The following is a 22,638-nucleotide window of genomic DNA, read 5'->3' on the forward strand; positions in this document are numbered from 1 at the left end:
CCGCTCCGAACACCAGTGTGAAAGTAGCCTAAATGGGTAAGCAGCCAGGATCGGAGGTTACTCTGATCCCATTTGTTACAGAACAACTGCCAAAAGAAGGTGTATTGAAGTTGTTACATGTCCTAATACAGGGATGTTTAAAGGGAACCTGTCACTGGGATTTTATGTATAGAGCTGAGGGGATGGGTTGCTAGATGGCCGCTAGCACATCCGCAATACCCAGTCCCCATAGCTCTGTGTGCTTTTATTGTGTAATTAAAAAAAAAAAACATATGCAAATTAACCTGAGATGAGTCCAGTGTGAAGGAGCCCAGCACCACCTCGCATCCTCAGAATCTCCTCCTTGCTCACTGACGTCAGAAAGCTAGAGCGCCGAAATCTCGCGATGCGTGAGCTAGCGCAGTTCGTTCTCTGAGGCTAATGCCAGCACAGGGAAGGAACACTATGATGACACTGCGCATGTGATAGCTCGCGCATCGTGAGATTACGGTGCTCTAGCTTTCTGACGTCGGGGAGCAAGGAGGAGATTCTGAGGATGCGGGGTGGTGCTGGGCTCCTTCACACTGGACTCATCTCACGTACAGGACTCATCTCAGGTTAATTTGCATATGTATCAAATTGTTTTTTTTACACAATAAAAGCACACAGAGCTATGGGGACTGGGTATTGCGGATGTTCTAGCGGTCATCTAGCAGCCCATGTCCTCAGCTCTATACACAAAATCCCGGTAACAGGTTCCCTTTAAAGCATTAGCTTAGCGATGTGGTCACCAGTAGGTCACATAATGTACATATTAATAAATGGAACAAAACATTAATGCAATATTTTAGCAACAAAATATTATGCAGTACTTTATAGAGGTATTCTTATCTCTATATGAGGGCAACATAAACTGCTGGCACCTGCATCATTCTCTGGAATGAGAGCGCACCGTGCATGTGCGGCCTCCCTCCATTCATTTCTAAGGGAATTCCGAAAGTAGCTGAGTGCTATAGCTATAGTCTCATAGAAGTGAATGGAGTGGTGGCGGAGCTTGCGCTCTCCATTCATTTTTATAGGACTTCCGAAAATAGCCGAATGGGCTCTTTCGGTTATTTTCGGAACTCCCAAAGAAGTGAATGGAAGGTATGCTGCGCGTGCACGGTACACGCTCTTGTTCACTTTGGGGGGCTCTGTTCTAGAGATAGGTGTGGGTCTCACCTCTGGGACCTGCACCTATCTGACATTGGTGGCATATCCTAGCAATATGTTACCAATACATCTCTAACCTAGCACAAATGACTTACCTAACTTTCACTATGACAGACATATTCATATATTTTTGATGTCGGTTCTAGAAGTATTACAAACAACATTAAATTTTATGTAGCACATGTAATGTATATAAGCACATGTAATGTATGATATAACATAATGTTTTTTTTGCATAGTTTGACTTTTTTTTTTTACATTTTCATTATTTTTGCAGTGACAGGGAGGAACTGCTAACGTGTCTTTTGTCTGAATGTAACCCACAAAAGGTATTTACAGTCTTTTAAAAGCCTTGCATTGTACTGGTGTTTCTGCTGGTGCAAAGGTTGGAAGAAAGGATCACATCAGTTGTCTTGTTTCTGCAATGCGAGGAGGGAGGAGGGGAGCCTGAAAGAAATATGGGTGTTACACAAGTGACATCAGCAGCCAGTAGGCAGCCGGGTGTGATGAAGCTGTGGACTGGATGACTGGAAGCGGAGCCTGCAGCTCTGAGGGAGAGTCTGTGCAGCTGAATAGGCACCTTTTAGGCAGTGTATTCAGAGCAGTAGACACTCACTTAGATGTCACGTTATGAGTATACACGTCCAGAGGTTTGTCTAGGGATTTTTATGAAGAACATGTTGGGGGGGACATCACTGTTCTCCAGCAGACTAGTAGCCACTAAATCACTCATGAAGGATGGCAGACTGGCAAATGAGTTATGGCTTGCTAGCATATTAAACAGGGTGTGAAGAGACAAAGGAGGCGAGTAGGAGGGCTGAATGGTTCTCATCTTCTGTCAACCTCTGTGTTTGTTTAAGGCTACTGGGTCACACTGAGTAGAAGCAAAGCACCAGGAATGTAATGTGGATAGAATGAGAAGGATTCTACTCATCTTAGGCTACTTTCACACTCATCCGTCCGTTCAGATAATACGACCGTCTGCATCCGTTCAGATCCATTTGTATTATCTATAACACGGCCAAGACGGATCCGTCTTAAACACCTTTGAAAGTCAATGGGGGACGGATCCGTTTTCTATTGCGCCATATTGCGTCATAGAAAACGGATCCGTCCCCATTGACTTACATCGTATGTCAGGATGGATCTGTTTGGCTCAGTTTCGTCAGACGGACACCAAAACTGTCGGTCTCCAAAGCGGAATGGAGACGGAACTGATGCAAACTGATGCGTTCTGAGCGGATCCTTTTACATTCAGAATGTATTAGGGCAAAACTGATCCGTTTTGGACCGCTTGTGAGAGCCCATGACAGATCTCACAAACTGAAAGCCAAAACGCGACGGAGCGGCAGTCCGGGGGCACACGGTCACTAGCGGCAGCACGGATCCGACAGGCTGCTCACCTGATGGAACAGCCTGCCGGAGGTCAGTGCCGCTAGTGTGAAAGTAGCCTAAGCCGTGCATCGTGAAATAAGTGTTATCTGTCCAGAGGCTAGGTCATCAGTCAGATAGATTGAGTATGTAGCCAGCATCTTCACCTTTCATTGTCCATTCAATGCCCATCAATACATCTGAAGACAACTCTTCGGCTTATTACAAGCATTTTCCAAGCCACAAGGCTGTCTGTGGTAAGCTGTGCATCGTGGAATAAGTATTGGGCAATAGTGTTGTCTTCAAGTGTTAGGCTACTTTCACACTGTCGTTTTGGTTTCCGTTTGTGAGATCCGTTCAGGGATCTCACAAGCGGTCCAAAACGGATCAGTTTTGCCCTTAATGCATTCTGAATGGATAAGGATCCGCTCAGAATGCATCAGTTTGGCTCCGTTCCGCCTCCATTCCGCTTTGGTGTCCATCTGACGAAACTGAGCCAAACGGATCCGTCCTGACACACAATGTAAGTCAATGGGGATGGATCTGTTTTCACTGACACAATCTGGCACAATAGAAAACGGATCTGTTTCCCATTGACTTTCAATAGTGTTCATGACGGATCCGTCTTGGCTGTGTTAAAGATAATACAAACGGATCAGTTCTGAACGGATGTATGCGGTTGTATTATCTGAACAGATGCGTTTGCGCAGATCCATGACGGATCCGCACCAAACGAGAGTGTGAAAGTAGCCTTATCTGTCCAGAGGATAGGTCATCAGTAAAAAAAAATTGGAAAAGCCCTTTAAGACCTCATGCAGACAAGTGGTGTGGCAACTTTACAGTCGTGTGTAGGCATTATAGGTACCTCCTACAGGTACCTTACTGAACCTCAATCCACCTCCTTTTTCTATTTTTTTTTTTGCCATGTTCAAACAGAAGCCATATTGGAGAGTTCTTCTCCCATATACAGACACATGGTCAAGTGCTGTATTACAGAAGTACTGAGGTCTTGTATTGCAGATGTGCCACTAGCATAAAAGACCATCTAGAACTAATTTAGAAACTAGGAGGTCACAGGCTGCAGTATCACAGTGTGCCATAATTCTCTCTTTCTCAGTATCACTCCCAACATACGTATAGAAACTGCTTTGAATTCTAAGAATTTTTAACATTGCAATATCATATGACCAAAAAAAACAAAAAAAACAGTGAGTGTTAACACAAGGTAGCCGGTGTCCAACTGTAATGGTAACAAGATAAAAATACAGCCTCATTGTACAGTCTATCATTTTATATTCTGCAGTTCGGTATGCAGAAAAGCTTAGGACCTTGGTGTATATATGTTTATGGTGACAGTTGTAATAGGATTCCTCGGTTTGTTTACAGTGAGGCATGGCAAAGGAAGCGGGATATAGCACACAAACATGCCTTCCTTTTAACCTTCTGGCTGCTGGATTCTCTTCTAGCATACCATGTCAAGACAAAAGAGATATTCCGCAGAGGGAAACAGATATAGGAAGTGATCCCTAATTAGAATAAATAGAAGTTACTGAACAGGAAAAACTTTGGACATCCTGATGTGTAAAATCATTCAAATCATACTAAAATATCAGAGGCAATTAAAGGGGTTGTCTAAGATATTCATATTGATGACCTATCCTCAGGATACTCCATCAATTTCAGATTGGTAGGGATCCAACTCCTGGCCCCCACCCCCTGTTTGAAGAGGCTCCGTCTCTCTGTTGAGCGCAGAGGCCTTTTCCTAGGCCAGTGACGTCATGTTCACCAGTCACATGGCCTATGTGCAGCTCAGTCTCATTCAAGTGAATAGGACTGAGCTGTAATACAAACCACAGCTGCTATCCAATGGATTGCGCTGTGGTTGGTAAGCTGCGGCGAGGCCATGGTGCTCACCAGAGCACTGCCGCCTCCTCAAACAACTGATCGGCAGGGGTGCCAGGAGCTAGCCCCCCGCGGATCTAAAATTGATGACCTATCCTAAGGTCCTAAGGATAGGACATGAATATTAAACACCCGGACAACTTCTTTAATGCCGGTTGGCCCAATGTATGAGCTTGTATCTGTTATCGATCCTCTCAGAAATAAAATGATCAGAATATTGTCTATTGGTGGACAGTCCTGAATTCCTCAATCTACAGTGAGAGCCCCAGGTCCCTTTCTGGTGTGCCTCTTTTAGTATCTGATGTCACACAGCAGATCGCCTTGTGTTCCATGCCTCTCTGAACTACTAAGGATTTCTCACAGGAAATATTGACGGCAGGAAATTCATCAAATATCCAAGCAATTTCTTCTCTCTTTTCTTCTGGTTGATTCAAAGCTTACTACAATGATTTTCCTTAAAATAGCCTGGCCAATCAGTTTACCCGAAAGCTAGTATTTCTTGTTAGTTATATTGTATGGCTGTAAAGTCTTTACATTCTATGCGCCTGCTGAGCATTCAGATCTGTTGTTCACATTTATATTGCCTTTTATAGACATGCTGCTTCTCACTACTATATATGTTTGTTACTGTCAGTTCTAAACTATTTCTAAGAAACACTGAATTTGGAAAAGAGAAATTAAAAAGATCAATAGTAAAGGCCTGTATATGGTGGGCATTTATATTTACAAGTCTCTTGTTTCTGACCGATCATAACAATAACTAGCTAGATTGCATAAAGACTAGTGTTGATCGAGCACCAAAGTGCTCAGGCCAACCCGGGTGCTCTGTAGAGCACCCGAGCACAATGGAAGTCAATGGGAGAACCCGAGCATTAAGCCAGTAACCCCTGCTCTGAAGAGGAGAGGGTGTCTGGTTCACAGAAAAAGGTTAGAAATTGATGGAAACACCACTGAAATGGTTTGGAAACAGCATGGGGAGGACATCTGGATGCATCTTGGACTCCTATTACCTATGACATACAATAGACAACCACAGAAAGGCTATATGCCAAAATCCGGGTATGTGCAAGCCAACAATCTATCCATGAGACAGATACAGTTAGCACACCTTACAATGGCAGCCTTGTGTGCTATGAGACATTCAAAACCAGCTCTCATCTGACGGAGAGCCAGTAAGCCTCAAAGTTGCTTCATATTTGTTGGATGGCTTGGGTGGACCTGCACACCTAGATCATTATCATTACGGTGACAAAAAGTTTTCTGATTGTCCTAACAAAATATTCAATAACCTTTCTATACAGTTTTATCACGTAATGATCTAGGTGCGCAAGTCCACCCAAGCCATCCAACAGTTATAGAGCAACTTTGAGGCTTACTGGCTCTCAGTCAGATGAGAGCTGGTTTTGAATGTCTCATAGTGCACAAGGCTGCCATTGTAAGGTATGCTGACTGTATCTGTCTCATGGATAGATTGTTGGCTTGCACATACCTGGATTTTGGCATATAGCCTTTCTGTGGTTGTCTATTGTATGTCATAGGTAATAGGAGTCCAAGATGCATCCAGATGTCCTCCCCATGCTGTTTCCAAACCATTTCAGTGGTGTTTCCATCAATTTCTAACCTTTTTCTGTGAACCAGACACCCTCTCCTCTTCAGAGCAGGGGTTACTGGCTCTCAAGTCAGATGAGAGCTGGTTTTGAATGTCTCATAGTGCACAAGGCTGCCATTGTAAGGTATGCTGACTGTATCTGTCTCATGGATAGTTTGTTGGCTTGCACATACCTGGCTTTTGGTATATAGCCTTTGTGTGGTTGTCTATTTTATGTCATAGGTAATGGGAGTCCAAGATGCATCCAGACATCCTCCCCTTGCTGTCTAAAACCATTTCGGTGGTGTTTCCATCAATTTAAAATAAATAAATTGTGAAGCAGACACCCTCTGTTCTTCAGAGCAGGGGGTGCCTGGTTTAATGCACAGGTCTCCCATTGATTTTCATTGTGTTCAATTGTGCTCAAGCATACACAGTATTCAGCCAAACACTGCAATGTGCCGAGAATAGCGATGCTTGAACCGAACTGCTGTTCGGCTGAGCATGCTCGCTCAACACTAATAAAAACCAATGATAAAAATATTGGCCAGCATTTTATAAACCACTGATTAATAGTCTGCTGTTTGAAGAGTTGCTCCATGTAAAATTGCCTTAAGCCCCTAGAAAAGGTGAAAAGGTGACCTGATTGGGATAGCTTGTACTATGCCATATGTGACCTTAATTGTCTAAATGGCTGCACAGCTAAGGGTACTTTCAACCTTGCATTGCTGGATTCCGGCAGGTTCCATCGCCAGAACTGTCTGCCAGATCTGGCATCTGCATGCAAACGGAAACTATTTGTAGACAGATCCGGATGCAGTTCCGTCTCACAAATGCATTGCAATATCGGTCTCTCCAGTGTTTAAAGGTCTGCGCATGCGGCAATATTAATGCGGGATCCGGCACTAATACATTCCTATGGAAAAAAATGCCGGATTTTTGGCCGGAGAGAAAAATGCAGCATGCTGCGGTTTTTTCTCCGTCCAAATACCAAAAAAAGACTGAACTGAAGACATCCTGATGCATCCTGAATGGATTGCTTTCCATTCAGAGTGCATTAGGATAAAACTGATCAGTTTTTTTCCGGTATTTAGCCCCTAGGATGGAATTCAGTACCCTAAATGTCTTTTTTTCTTACTCAAAATGTATCCATTCGCTTTACTTTTGGGACAAGCAAAGGTGTAGGGTACTCTTGGAAATGACCTTTAGGCCTCCTGCACACCAACATATGCGCCCCTGCAAAACTCTGACTGTGGGGCAGCCGTAGCGGTTGTGGACCCATTTACTTTATTGAGTCCACGATCCGCCCGTTCCGCAAAAATATAGGACATGTTCTATCATTTTGCGTAACGGAAGTACGGGACGAAACCCCACGGGAGCACTCCGTAGGGTTCCGTTCCGCACTATTCCGCATCTCCGGATTTGCGGACCCATTGAAGTGAATGGGTCTGCATCTGTGATGCGGAATGCACACGGAATGGTGCCCGTGTATTGCGGATCCGCAAATGCAGTCCGCAATACGGCAACAGGACACCTACGGTCATGTGCCCTACGGTCATGTGCAGGAGGCCTTAGGGTCCTTTTGCATGTGCCAAGGATCAAGAAAATTATAGGGGATGAACGTCCAAACGAACGCTTGTTCCTGAAAATTGCACTGTGTAAATGTGGCGTTGATCACCCAACAAACAAGCAAATGCCAATTAGGTGATTGCATCGCTCATAAAGCACCTAAAGGATCATGAAAATTATGGGGGATGAATGTCCAGACAAACGCTTGTTCCTGAAAATTGCACTGTGTAAATGTGGCGTCGATCACCCAACAAACAAGCAAATGCCCATTAGGTGGTTGCATCATTCATGCAGCACCTAAAATTGTTGTTTGTGATTAGCATATCATGTTGTCTAAATAGGGATCTGCTGACAACAAACAATGAACTTGCATAGGGAGGAATGATCACAGTAACGACCGTTCATCCCCGTATAGACAATTCTGATTATTACATTTGTACTGTAGCACAAATGGAGATTTTCCAATATTATGGGAGAATTCTTTGTACAGTAATGACATGATCCTTTTCTGGAAGAGACAAATACAGAGTGTTGTATGATATATGCTATATACAGTACAGACCAAAAGTTTGGACACACCTTCTCATTCAAAGAGTTTTCTTTATTTTCATGACTATGAAGGCATCCAAACTATGAATTACCACATGTGGAATTATATACATAACAAACAAGTGTGAAACAACTGAAAATATGTCATATTCTAGGTTCTTCAAAGTAGCCACCTTTTGCTTTGATTACTGCTTTGCACACTCTTGGCATTCTCTTGATGAGCTTCAAGAGGTAGTCCCCTGAAATGGTCTTCCAACAGTCTTGAAGGAGTTCCCAGAGATGCTTAGCACTTGTTGGCCCTTTTGCCTTCACTCTGCAGTCCAGCTCACCCCAAACCATCTCGATTGGGTTCAGGTCCGGTGACAGTGGAGGCGAGGTGATCTGGCGCAGCACCCCATCACTCTCCTTCATGGTCAAATAGCCCTTACTTTCAAAGTTTTCCCAATTTTTCGGCTGACAGACTGACCTTCATTTCTTAAAGTAATGATGGCCACTCATTTTTCTTTACTTACAGTAGCTGCTTTTTTCTTGCCATAATACAAATTCTAACAGTCTATTCAGTAGGACTATCAGCTGTGTATCCACCTGACTTCTCCTGAACGCAACTGATGGTCCCAACCATTGGAGTCGGGAAGGAATTTTTTATTCCCCTAAAGTGAGGAAAATTGGCTTCTACCTCACAGGGTTTTTTTGCCTTCCTCTGGATCAACTTGTAGGATGACAGGCCGAACTGGATGGACAAATGTCTTTTTTCGGCCTTATGTACTATGTTACTATGTTATTTATAAGGCAAGAAATCCCACTTATTAAACCTGGCAGGGCACACCTGTGAAGTGAAAAACATTTCAGGGGACTACTTCTTGAAGCTCATCAAGAGAATGCCAAGAGTGTGCAAAGCAGTAATCAAAGCAAAAGGTGGCTACTTTGAAGAACCTAGAATATGACATATTTTCAGTTGTTTCACACTTGTTTGTTATGTATATAATTCCATATGTGTTAATTCATAGTTTTGATGCCTTCAGTGTGAATCTACAATTTTCATAGTCATGAAAATAAAGAAAACTCTTTGAACGAGAAGGTGTGTCCAAACTTTTGGTCTGTACTGTATATGCTATTGTATTGTTTCATTAATGTTGGGCCACAGTTTTTATAGAACCTGAAAACAAGTTTAGTTTAGATCTCAACGAACAAAATCTACATTTCTCCTTAGTCGGATGTAGATACCGTCTTTGATGGACACTTTTCCTTGAGCTGTTAAACAGCAGTTCAGTGTAAGCCAGGTCAGGTTGTATAAAGCAAAAAGCAAGAGAAAGGTGCATATGATAGTTAAAGTTATCCGCTTTAAAAAAAAAACTTGTTTTCATACCCTATTAAAGAGTTAATAGAGGGAGAACCCTGTTCAGGATTTTCATTGCTTGTCCAGAGGAGAATGTACAAAGAGCATCTCTTACTCTAGAGGACCAGTCCTGTCCTGCCTTACACAGAAAACTCAATGATAGAAACGGGCACTATGTCATGCTTAATTTCAACTGTGGTGGTACTGCAGGGAAACTGAGCACTAACTATCCAGGTCAGCAGACCGCTAAGTGATCTGCTTATTTTTAAGGTACCCTTTCAAACCAGTAACATTAACCGTTATCAACAGCTTCATCTATAAACAACGGTTCCTCGTCCTGGTTTTCCTGCTAATGTATACAAATTCCATAAGGCTTGTGTCTATAAAGAACTAAACATATGATACCGAAGGCAAAAGGCAATTATTGTAATAGATAGCAGTGAATATGGGATTTGATACTTTATTGTTCTAGTTGCTGAGCAGACTAAAGCTTCCCTTGATAAATGCTGAGCAGGCACATTCACACTCCATATCTAGCATCTGTATGGACTGATAGTGTATTGTGCAACAATAGCATAATAACAAGTTCCAACCCCATTGCACACCAACCTCTAATTAACTGGGTGGGCAAAAACTAGTAGGATTCAGGACATTCAACTAAGATCAAATTTCCCACGGCTGTCTATTCCACCACTATCAACTGTCAATGATGAGAGGTGAGGGGTGCTAATGGTTGCAGTTTTATAACAGAGCACCTATGTCCCTTACCTACTTTATGCAGTTATGTATTGCTTACTCAAATCCTATTTTTCATGAAGAGATTCAATATTTTTATTGCTTTCTATGACGGAGCAATATAAAGACATCTTTAGGGCACGTCCTCGTGGCACAGATACGTTGCAGATTTGCCATCATGGATTTACGTGTGATAAATCCACAGTGTATTGCAATGCCAGCAAAGTAGATGAGATTTTAGCAAATCTTATGCACACGCTGCTCCATTCGTAGCATGTCAACTTACCCGCTGGAAAGCCATACCAAAATCCCCAACAAATCCATGTGGATTTCCATTGCAGATATCCAAAGCATTTATGCATCAAAATCCACATGCAACTCAGAGTTTGCCAGAGATCCCTGGTGGATTTTTCCTCTTCACATTTAGTCCCATGTGGACATAACATAAATTTAGAAGTAATATTTTGTCTTTAAATGGGTTCTCCGGGCTTTAAATATAGATGACCTATCTTTTATAGGATCATATTGTATCCTTGAAAGTTTAAAATATTTTATCTGAAAATATAAAAGTGGCCATATGCAAGTCTATCAGAAGTTAGAGCATCCATCAAAGTTTGGTAATTATATTTCTTTAGCTGGCATTTTTCTGTTTTTGGTAGACAGTTTCACAACAGTGGCAACAGGAAGTGCAACCTATGAGGTGATAAGTACAAGATTAGTCAGGGCCAGACTGCTCCATACAACCCTATCGGAAATACTGAAATCACTCATAATGTCAGCATATTGCTACATATAGCCATGGAGGGATAGGGGGCATTTATTCTAAAGTACATGGGGATTGCATCAGTTGTCCTATAAGTAAAGGATATATTAGACTGCCACTCGTTAGCAATCATCTCACAGTCTAGTACTGCCTCTAAATGCCTGATGAACATTCGCTCAACAGGCAGTCCAGATATTTCAGCAGGCTCTGTCTAAGGGTCCATTCACACATCAGTATTTTTACCTTTCCAGATAAACGTTCCTTTTTTTGGCGGATCCGTTTTTCAGTACAACCTTCCGTTTTTTTACTAAAGTGCTTCCGAATCCTTTCCGTGTTTCCGTTATTCAGTTTTATTTTTTTTCATCCATTTTCCTGTCAACGGATCCGCAAAATCGGATGACATTCGGATGGTTTTGTGCATGTCATCCGCATTTATGCGGATCCATTGACTTGAATGGACAACGGACCCGAAAAACGGACAGAAAGTAGGACAAGCTTAATTTTTTTTCAGGATCCGCATACTCGAAAATAGGAAAACGGAACGGATTCCGTGATTCGGACAGCACTATGATTGGTGTCCGCATTTTTGCAGAGGCAATTGAAATTAATGGATCAGAAAAAACGTTCCAATTTAAATCGGAACGGAAACGGAGTGTTATAGCGGACGTGTGAATGGACCCTAATAGTGATCTGCCGCCCGCACACTGCTGTCCTGCATGAGGATAAGCGATGGCATAGCTATCGCTCCTCCCCATTTTGCAGAGGACATCGCTGCATGTAATAGCAGCAGTGTCCTCTGCTAGCTATCTGGCGACTGCCGGAAGGGAACGCTTCCCTCCCGACAACCGCTTGCAGCATTGGGGTGTCTAATACACCCTTAACATAGAGTAAGGTGATGTTCTTGGTGGGAAAACCTTATGGCCCAGATTAACTGTACTAATCCTATAGATGACGTAAGCGTAGGATGTCTAGACTTTCACCAAATTCATCATAGTGCCTCAGGCTGGGTAATAAATGTAGTGCTGGGATAGACACAGTTGAATAAAATCATCTGATAAATGTTCGTTTCGCATATACAGCCATACATATTTTTATCCATATTGCAACCGCTTGCATCATTGGGGTGTCTAATACACCCTTAACATAGAGTAAGGTGATGTTCTTGGTGGGAAAACCTTATGGCCCAGATTAACTGTACTAATCCTATAGATGACGTAAGCGTAGGATGTCTAGACCTTCACCAAATTCATCATAGTGGCTCAGGCTGGGTAATAAATGTAGTGCTGGGATAGACACAGTTGAATAAAATCTTCTGATAAATGTTCGTTTCGCATATACAGCCATACATATTTTTATCCATATTGCCTGTTACAGTTGTTCAAGCTGGCAATACATGTTCAATGAAACCATGCGACGGAGGAAAGATCGTTCTTGGACTGTTCTTTCAAAGACAGATCTTTCATTGAACTACAGATCTTTCGTCCAACTTTCAGACGAAAATATTAAACACGGCCGATTTCTTTTCAGATGATAATGGTCTGTCATCAGTTGGCTAAAACGATCGTTCATTGTTCATTTCAATCAAGGAATATTCATTTTGGTAATATTACTTATTATCTTTACTCTATACCAGCCATTAGTTGCCTTCATTTGAGACAGAATTTTATGCTAGAATTGTGGCACAATTTTGGTGCAAAACACTGCACCTTAGGCCATGCCCATTTCCCACCAAGCTCTACCCCTTTCTGATGAGCCCCACTCACTTTTTGAGCAAGTCTGAAAAAGTTTAGAAACCATAATTGCTCTAAATTGGCCCATTTAGCTCTCCTTTCTAGATAAATTTTAGGCGCAGACACATTAGTAAATCTAGGTCTTTGTCTAAACTCAGGACTCCTCCACTACTTAGATAAAGCTAATGGCTAACTCTATTGCAGCTCTTTTCGCTGGAAAAACATTTTGCTACACACAGAAAACAATACACAGCATGATCCATTGATTTCAATGGAAGCATTGCCATGCTTTGAGTTCACTTCATGTCATGGGCAGTGCAATTGTTAGGATTTATTCACAACTGTGGTAGAGGTTCCAGCAGAAGCCTCTGTTGCAGATTCTGGGGGGGGGGGGGGGGGGGTAATACAGTGGTATATGTCTAGCAAAATGCTGGTAGTCATTCTGGAAACCTAACAGAACGCATTGTAGTGAAGATCCATTAGCAATGGCAGTGTCTGGCATATTCTGGATCCGGTAATTCCGGTATTCTGTTTCTATACCAGAACAGAGTACTGAAATCTGGCTGCAGACGTGATCCTAGGATAAGAAAGACTACTCACCGCTACAAGTTAAAAAGAGTTTAACATTTTGTCTTTGTAGGCTTTTGGTGTAGTTTTCTATTTTACTGTAACATGTGGACCTTGCTTTAAACACAATTAGAAGTGTTGTCCAAAGATTTAAACACTGTCCATCCACCTGGTAGGGGATAAGTGTTGGAACACGTGAATGGGGGTTGTGTACCCTACCATATGCATGGAGTGATGGTTGAGCATGCACACTTCTGCTCCATTCATCTTTATGTGACTGCAGAAGATTATCGAGCACTGCATTCAGCTTCTCCTCGGCAGTCCCCTAAGATGAATGAAGCTGCAGTGTGCATGCTTGACCATTGCTCTGTTCAAACAGAGGGGTCCAAATTTTAACTATGTACAGATACTGTTGGATATACTACAACTCCTATTGTGTACACAGTAAAGAGAAACTATTGTTAAGTTCAATATGGCTTTGTCTATGACTCTCCTAACACCACATGCCGACCATTGCATTCACATCACATGCCCTGCCTAGCACCCACATGGACATTAACATCATGGACACCCTCATCAGGCAGGTAGCCCACAGCTACATGGTGTTCTGGCCCAAGGGAGCACAGGGTGCCCCTCTTTCACTGCATCACCCCAGGGAGCGATGGTTTGAGGAAGTACAGCATGACGCATCATCATCAGGCCACTTCCATCTTCTGCTCTTGCTCCTCAGAGGTTCGATACACAGCCTCCAGGAGCTCATAAAATGCCAGACTTTGATAGATCTACCCCTTATTTCCTATCCTGACATTTCAAATGTCAGTTATGAATAGCAAGAACCACAAATATGATTTTAAGATGTTTTATGGCCTATAATGAATGAACTGTCACGTTTTACAACGCCAGCTTGACTACATAATGCAAAAACTCAAAACAACAATGTAAGTATCTCAGAGAGCCGTTTAGAGAGCACATTTCCAGTTATATAGTTAGTATGGCTGAAAGAAAGAGGCTGCTGTGTATGCTCTCGGATTTGCCCTTAACAAGATGGCTTCCAATCGGCACACATCAGCCATCTTTGTTAAGGGCAAATCCGAGAGCAAAAACAGCAGCCTCCAGTGTTGAAGAGTAGAAGTGCAACACAATAGTTCAGAGTGAGTGAAACAGCAGCCACTAGTGGATAATTTGAAAAATATACCAGGATCAAAAGACAAAAGTCGTATAATGTATATATAAATAGACTGGCACTCAAAACATTTGGGTTCACGTGAGAGATCGAGCAAATAAAGTGCAATTTATTACAATTTAATACATAAAAACATACGTAGACATAAAAATGGGAAGAACAAATTCCTAATCAGAATAATTAATACGCTATCTGTTCAATAGAGTCCGCAGATAACGCAGGTAATTAGATGATATATGTAAATCCTATTCGATATAGCTCGTAGCAATCAACCTTATAATACAACTTGTTGAGTACTCACTGTTTAGTAGTGCGCTTGCTTGTGGCGTCCGACGTGTCAAGGCGCTTACCTCAGGTATAGATGGCAGGGTATAGTTGCTTGCTGATAACATAGATCGGAGCTCCGATAGATCGCTCCTGTTCTCGCGAGACGAGCTGTTGCCTTTTTTCGTATAATATGTAATACAGGCTCAAGAAATCGCAAGTTGAAAAATCGCAAGCTGGAAGTTGCAATAAATCTTCGACTTTTTTTTCACTGAAGTCGAAGTTTGCCTTCCTTTCGAATATTGCCGTTGTTAAATTCGATCACCTGTACATCTTCATTCGTACTTTCAAGAAGGTATTTTCATTAGTGTCTTTCAACAGTGCTTGGCCATGCTTGAAATTTCGGACTCTTTATAAATAAACCGTAGATTCCAGACGCGTTTCGAAATAGATCCCTATTTCTTCCTCATAGGGATTTGTGTTAGAGAGTCCAAGTTCTTATATACCTGTCTGTTGATTGCTAGGGCGGATCCCATCAAATTAGGGAAATGCATAAAGCATGGGTAGGGAGTGAGATGGTAACTCTTGCATAGCTTTTTTCTCTATAATGCGGTATTGCGGTAATGATGCATTTTTGCTGCGTTTTTTCTGGTACATATGCGTTTTTTGGTCAATAAGTGCTAAATATAGTGGCAATAACAGCCTATGGATTAGAATCATTTTCCCTCATTTAAATTAAAAGATACAAATATATATCCTGATAAAATACAGATCATACGTAATACACATAAAATGTAATAAAATGTATAAAATATATAAAATGTATAAAATAAATTGCTGAATGCACAATATTCGATAAGCTGTAAACTTTTTAAATATAAGGTGAAATTCCAGATGAATTCCCAACTGGAATGTCAGATGGAATATCAGATGGAATATCGAGTGGAATATCAGATGGGATATAGGGGGGTTTGCCCATCACCAAGGGGACATCCCAGTGCATAATTCGGATGAGCCGTCCTACCATTAAACTTCTTAAAGACAAAAATCCATTGAGTTAAACCAAGGGAAGGGTGGGGATGTGAATTTTAGAAAAGGGGAGTGAGACCCAAACTTCTATACATTTTCACAAGTGTTAATGTTATTTAATTTTAAGACAACTGCACCATTGAATAATGGCCATGATGGTGCCATTTTACATTATGGTAACAGAAAGATGCAGTACAAGTGTAAAAGAAAAAAAAATGAATACAGTAGCTCCTGAAAATAATCACCCTCTGGTGTTTTTCATGTAATGTTGCATTGCATCCTGGAATTAAAACAGATTTTAATTTAGAATTTTTATAATAGAGCAAAAAAAAAAAAAACTTTTTAAATAATAAATAAAATCTGAAAGCTTAGAGTGCATATGCATTCACACCCTTTGCTATTAAGCCCCTAATCAAGGCTTATGGTCCAACCAAATAACTTCCATAATTATTTTAATAAGGCCCCATGTTTTCAATCAGTGTCACATGATCTGTCACACGAGTCTGTAAAACTACTAAGCAAGCAAGATGAAGACCAAGAAGCTCTACAAACAGGTGAGAGACAAAGTTGTGGAGAAGTATAGATCAGGGATAGATAATTCCAAACAACCCCAAACTTTAAACATCCCACAAAGCACCATTACATCCATTATAACAAAATGGCACAAATATGGCACAACTAGAAACCTGGCAAAAGAAGTACACTCACCGAAACACAAAGAACGGGCAAGAACGGCATAAATAAGAGATTCAACAAAGATCCCAGTGATAACACTGAAGGAGCTCCAAAGATCCATGACGGATCTATCTGTGCATTGGACAACCATAAGCCGTACACTCCACAGTATGGGACTTTATAGAAGCTACGTGTGGCATAGACCCAACACTTCCCACTACCCTAACAACATCATTGCAACAGAGAGGCATGGTGGTGGCAGGTTCATTAAATCCATTATAACAAAATGGCACAAATATGGCACAACTAGAAACCTGGCAAAAGAAGTACACTCACCGAAACACAAAGAACGGGCAAGAACGGCATAAATAAGAGATTCAACAAAGATCCCAGTGATAACACTGAAGGAGCTCCAAAGATCCATGACGGATCTATCTGTGCATTGGACAACCATAAGCCGTACACTCCACAGTATGGGACTTTATAGAAGCTACGTGTGGCATAGACCCAACACTTCCCACCACCCTAACAACATCATTGCAACAGAGAGGCATGGTGGTGGCAGGTTCATACTGTGAAAATGCTTTTCAGGCAGGGAGTGAAAAACTAGTCAGGACTGAAGGAAAGATGGATGACAGTAAATACAGGACAGTTTTTGAGGAAAACCTGTTTCAGTCCAAATGGGGTTAATACTTTTGGCACTGTATAAACCTTCCATAGAGAGGGTGTAGACATTTGCCCATTGTTTTGATGTAGATCCCCTTAATGCCACAGTACATATGGAAAGGAACAATAGAAATATACTCTATTTTTAAAAGGAATTGTCTTTGGACCTTTCCATGTTGGATTCTCTGAAAACAAGCAGATTGCAGTAATTTCCACCAAAACAGGGAAAAGAAAATGTTCTAATTCCCCACTATACTATCACAAGCATCGTATTGAATCTATTGGAATTCTTGGGTATCTGTGTATTTTAAAGCTGTTGATATACCTTAGATAGCTGTCAGCTGAAAGATATTCTTAAAGGTGTTGGCCACATTCTGGCTACTTGTGAACAATGTGTATGCACGATGACTATATGGCATTTAGAAATATAGCCTTTGATGATATTCTGTGCCATTTGATTTGTTTCATCTTAGTGATAGGAAGAAAAATAATTGTGGGATGACAAAAAAAAAAATGGGGAAAGTCACGATATGGGATGGGACAAGGCTATCGCTGACAATTTGAATGGTCACTGTTGTTCAGTATTTTCTGAAGTTGGCTTTTAAAATTATAACTTATGGTCATGACATTACTGCTTGCTGTAAAGGCTCAGTCCCGGTGTTTTTGGAGGTTGATGTTATTGGTGAATTATTATTTATTAAATTATTAAAGCGCCATTCATTATTATATTATTAAATTATTATTAAAGCGCCATTCATTCCATGGTACTGTACATATGAAAAGGGGTTCACATACATAATACAGACAAGTGCAATAAGCCTGAACAAGACAAGTTACAAACTGGTAAAGAAGTAGAGAGCCCTACCCGTGAGGGCTTACAATCTACAAGTTGGCACATTTAAAGTCTAGCAAGGCAATAGGTCCAGGTGGCATCCACTCCAGAGTCCTTACAGAACTCTGGTCTGTTGTTGCCTCTCATCTAAAGCTAGTTTTACGCAAGCATTCAGAAATTCGGCAGGCTATTCTGGCCAGAAACAGCCTGCTGGATCCAGCATTGCCGGATGCTGGCTGAATGCCCGGAGGAGATCCAGCCACAACCCGGCAAATATGCCAAAAAATCAGCTAGACAAGTATCGCTGCACAGGTTTTTTTCCAGTCGAAACCTGGCATCCTATCCCGAAACAGCCTGCGGGAAGGCTGCACCACGAGTGCTTCTGTGAGGTTCCAATCCGTGCTTCCGTTCCGAAAAAAAATAGAACTTGTTCTATCTTTTTGCGGAACGGACAGATCACGGACCCATTCAAGTTGAATGTGTCTGGATCTATCCCAGCCGCCGCACGGACGTTGCCCGTGTGTTCCAGTCCCCGATGCACGGAACAAAACCAATACATTTGTGTGAAAGAGGCCTTAATCTGTATAGCCTTCAGGAAAGGCATAAATAAGGTTCAGGAAGTGTTTTTTATTTTAAAAAAAAACAACAACATAAGAGCACAATCTAAAATGAGATTGGGGGAAGATCAGAACCAATGCCAGGAAATATTTATACACCCAAAGAATTGTTCAAGCTTGGAATAAACTATCAGCAGATGTGGTTGGGAAATCTACAGTAAGTAAATGTAAATATGCCTGGGATATACACATGTCTATCCTAAAATAAGTGATAATATAAGGACAGACTAGATAATCCATGTGGTCTTTTGCTGCCGTCAATCTTCTATGTTTCTGCTGTCCACATAAAGGTCCTGTCCATAAGATGGCTGCTGATGAAAGGTCATGTGACCAGACATATCACTCAGTCTTCTCCATTCAAACACACTACACCTGCACTAGACTCACAGCTGTGCAAGTGTATATGGCCGGAAGAGTTTATTTGAATGGAGGAGACATCAAATAGAGGTGATTTGCCTGGTCACATGACTGTCCATCAGCAGTCATTTTATGGACAAGACCTCTGTGGGGACTGCACATAAGACTTTGTAAACTAGGGGGCATACCTTAAAACTATAGAAAATGGCACAGACTATATTAGTAAGTGCCATATAATCATCTTACAAATACATTGGTTAACACTAACCAAAAGTTGCCAACTCCTTTAAATACACATGAACACCTGACTCGACTAAAGTCTGGTTTACACAGCCTGATGGAGCAGGCAGTTGTAGGAAAGGAAGCGTTCCTTCCCGACAACTGCCTGCTTACGAGAAGAGGAGAAAGCTGCATTTTCTGACGCCACTCGTCCTCATGCAGAGTCATTGTTTCTGGGCAGGAGGGTACTATTTAGACAGCATGATCTGATCCAACAAACAATGAGTTAGGTGTCCGCATGAACGACTGCTTCATCTGATCGAACGAGCATTTCTCTTATTCATCGCTAAAACGGTGGCACCTTTACACGGGCAAATTATTAGGAAAGAGCCTTCGTATGAACTCTTGTCCCCGATAATCTGCCTGACAATTGGGCAGTGTAAAAGAGCCTTAATAAGAGTGCATTTGTTCTTAAAGGAGAGAGGAGAATGGGCTAGACTGCATTAAAAAAGAGGAGGGCGCTGCTCAACGGGGCATTCCTGAAATCTGCAATGAACCTGTAAAACCCATACATTAGTAACTGGCTTAGGCGCAATAGTAGGTCTACTGTCCATACTCAAACAATGCTATGAGTACCGGACAATAAACTCATGGGTGCCCTGGAACTCACAGCATCGTAAATCACTATGATGCAATGAGTTTGGCTCATGATGCAATGAGCCCCTCTCAGTCTGGGAAATTTGGCTGGCACGGATGAGGTATCATGGCCATGTGAAAACCGCCTTATTCGAAAAAGTAATTTTACAGTTTAATTTATGTTAAAGTTTAATTAATTATGTAATCATTCATTTGATGTTTAATTTTTTTAAGATAACAGGGGCACATTGGGAAAGATTTATCAAGAATTGAGTTCCCTTACGCCAGTCTTGATCTCCTTGCTCTCTGAGTAAGATGCACCTAATTCAATAAGAGCCTGAGGCAGATGCTTCTTAATAAATCAGCCGCGTCTCTAGCACTCTGTGCGCCGGAAACTTAAAAGTCTACGCCAGCTAGAAGCTGGTGCACACTTGAGATAGAACTTACAACTGTTTCTGGCGTAAATTATAGTAAATCCAACAGGCTGCGCTACAACTTGCCCCCTTTGGAAAAGTGGAGAGAATCTCTAAAAGTCATAAGTTATGGCGTGAGACATAATTATCGCCCCTTTTTTACTCCACAATGGTGGCATAAAACCTTTGATAAATTCCCACATTGTTTTTGTAGAAGTCTGCTTCACCCTATCTTTTACATCTTCTTACTGAGAAGCAGGATTTGAATGTTCTTATCACATGCTAAGCTTGTGACCAAATTGAATAAGTAACTATGGTTTCATGTAAAATTGTGCGTTACAAAGCAAACCATGAAATGTGTTCTCCCTCCTATTCAGCATTACACAGAGAACCATTTATATGACTCATTCTTCTGTGCCATGTAATACCACAATCATGTTCTTATTTTTAATGCATATTTACCTTGACGGCATTTACTAACATTAGTAAATGAGCAATTCTGTATTAATCACAGGATAGATGTATCTTTTTGCTGTTATAATAGAAATATATGGCTCTGTTCACACTCTATCCCGGGTTCTGTTTTCACAAAAGCATAACAAATCTGCTGTAAACGGTCCTTTTTCTAAGTTTACTTTAAGGTTTGACTGGTTTATCTAGGCAACAAATACAATTAAAGGGTTTTCGGAATTGCCCAAACTGTTACTATGGGCACTGAAAAATGAGATTGGACATGTAAATAGCTGCTATTGGCAACTTCCCCACCTTTCCCTTGGGGTAGTTTTGATATATTTTAAGGAAAGGAGATACAGTGACTAAAATCAAACAGAATTACATTAAACTATATCAGAAAAGTAAATGAAAATTGGAATTGGAATGCAAAAACGAATTAAAGAGTGGCCAATCTGTGTCTCTACAGTAAAGTTAAAGGGGTTGTTCAATCTTTACTAAGCGCTGGGCCAGTCTCAGGATAAGCCATCACCAGATGATTGTCAGAGGTCCGACACCTCACACCCCTGCTAATCAGCTGTTTGGGTGCAGCTCCGTCATTGGAAGTTGCTGCCAGAACTATACAGTTACAGAGCTACTTTAATGGGAGCAATGCTGCAGTGACAAGCACTGTCCACTACGAGGCTGATGTAGTTCCGCTGTCGACTTCTGGTGACATAGCTACACCCAAACAGTTGATAGCCGAGGGTGCGTGGTGTCAACAGAGGCGAATCTGGCATTTCTGGGTCACATTAAAGGGCTTCTGTCACCCCACTAAACATTTTTATTATTATTTTTGGTTACTTATAATGCCTATAATGCGATTTATGCATACATACTGTAATTAATCATTTTCGTTCAACAGATTCTGTTAAAAACGTACTTTTAAAATATGCAAATTACCTTGCTACCAGCAAGTAGGGCGGCTACTTGCTGGTAGCAGCCGCATCCTCCTATCCTAAAGACGCCCCCTCCGCATGTTGATTGACAGGGCCAGCGGACGGGATCTTTCTCTGCTGGCCCTGTTTGTATTCAAAATCTGGCGCCTGCGCCGTACCTGTCTTCAGTCGGCGCAGGCGCACTGAGAGGCGGACGCTCGCTCGGTCGCTCCATCCTCAATGCGTCTGCGCCGACGTCACATCTACACCCGGCGCAGGCGCATTGAGGAAGGGGCGGCCGAGCGAACGTCCTCCTCTCAGTGCGCCTGCACCGACTGAAGACAGTTGTTAACCAATATCAGTGGTCCATATAGTTGTAATTACAAAACTTATTATTAAAAAAGGGAAAAAGAAGAGAGAACAAAGCTTCATGGGTATACATATTTATATACGGTACATTAGTGCACAGAAGATATTGCATTGGGTATTGCGTAAATGGAGAGGAACACCACGATCCCCATACCTTGCCGAACTTGTACCCACATTCCCTATGTTTGTAAATGATCTTTTCATATGGAACTATGGCATTTATCAATGCCTTAGTCAACGTGAAGACAGGACAGCGCCACTTATTAACATGTTTTAGTCAGATATGGCGGCGGTGCTCGCAGTGTCAGGTACTGACCTGATGGCCCCCTTGGTAACCAGAAAAGATTTGTAGAAACCGCAGCACTCCCAATCTTTAATCCAATCTTGTGTTTATTGACACCGAAAAAATAGCAACGTTTCGACACCAAAGTCTTTTTCAAGCTACAGATCTGTAGCTTGAAAAAGACCTTGGTGTCGAAATGTTGCTATTTTTTCCATGTCAATAAACACAAGATTGGATTCAAGATTGGGAGTGCTGCGGTTTCTACAAATCTTTTCTATTTATTAATGCCTTCCATTGGTTGATTGACAGGCACCTATCTCCCATCCATCTTAAAGTAATTGCTTTTCGTGCCATAAATAGCGACTCCCGTAAAAATATTCTAATGTGGTGGGAGTATATGGTGTCATCTAGTATACCAAAGAGACAT

The sequence above is a fragment of the Bufo bufo genome, chromosome 2 (assembly GCF_905171765.1).
Source record: "Bufo bufo chromosome 2, aBufBuf1.1, whole genome shotgun sequence".
In the NCBI taxonomy this organism is placed as follows: Eukaryota; Metazoa; Chordata; class Amphibia; order Anura; family Bufonidae; genus Bufo; species Bufo bufo.